We start from the raw sequence: 894 nt of genomic DNA, 5'->3' as shown, positions 1-894 counted from the left end.
CCCTACACCATATTCCACTTTAATTTGGGGAGAATATGTTACTTAAACAAATCACTTTCACTTCACAAAGTGTTTCCATTTAATTCCACATCTGAATTGTAGAAAGTGTAAAAAAAAAAGTTTTTTTGCTTCTTAGTGCTGATATATGTAGTCCCACTCTTGTCACATCATTCCCTTAAAAAAAAAGGGTCAATTTCAGAACTTTTAAGGCTTAAGAAGGAAATGCAAGTTAATGTATTAGCACAATACCCCAGTTACAACAGCTTCATTTTCATTTCAGAGATTGCCTTACATGAATATTTTTATAGTGAAAAGTCACGATTTTGCTATTGCGTGCCATGCATTGTGCTTTGACTCATATTTCTTCCCAGTTAATCAAGGGTGTGAGGAGCCCAGCGGGGAACTGCACAAAATGTAGGACGTTTCAGGAATATGCGTGTCACCTTTGCACAGGGGCCATCCCAATCTTCTCTGTATCGTTCCAATCTTAGTATACAAGCTGCCGAAGTGACTATGTCATTTCATTTTTCAAAAGGCAAATGTGCTAATAGGGATGAAAGAATAGCAGCTACAGGAACAATGGGGGAAGCTCAAACACCCACTATGGGCCAATACAGGTATTAGCTGAATTTCCGTGGGCATACCTTGTAATTAAATTTAAGAGTCTCAAATTGAAGCACTGAATTTCCACTTCGGATCATGATGGAGTAACAGGGACCACATTTACCACCCTCCTCCTTAAACAACTCAACAACTGGTCACAAATCTGTGAAACTAATGTTCAGACATTGGAAAACAGGCAGTGCAGGATAGCAATCTCTGTAGAAAACGGGGTTGTGGCGGGGGGTGGGCCAACAAGATGAGCGTGATGAATGCTCTAGTTTACTCTCTGGT

The 894-nt window shown here is 39.9% G+C and overlaps 1 non-coding gene across 1 annotated transcript; it reads right to left on the bottom strand.

Annotated features, from left to right (window-relative positions):
* Positions 1–408: 408 nt before the first annotated feature.
* Positions 409–513, bottom strand: LOC111824985. Its single transcript, XR_002828092.1, has one exon. It is a non-coding gene; the product is annotated as a U6 spliceosomal RNA (small nuclear RNA).
* Positions 514–894: the final 381 nt, after the last annotated feature.

This window comes from Myotis lucifugus, unplaced genomic scaffold (genome assembly GCF_000147115.1).
Source record: "Myotis lucifugus unplaced genomic scaffold, Myoluc2.0 scaffold_10, whole genome shotgun sequence".
Lineage (NCBI taxonomy): Eukaryota > Metazoa > Chordata > Mammalia > Chiroptera > Vespertilionidae > Myotis > Myotis lucifugus.
Note: the sequence above shows the minus strand (reverse complement) of the source record. Positions and strands in the feature narration are given on the sequence as shown.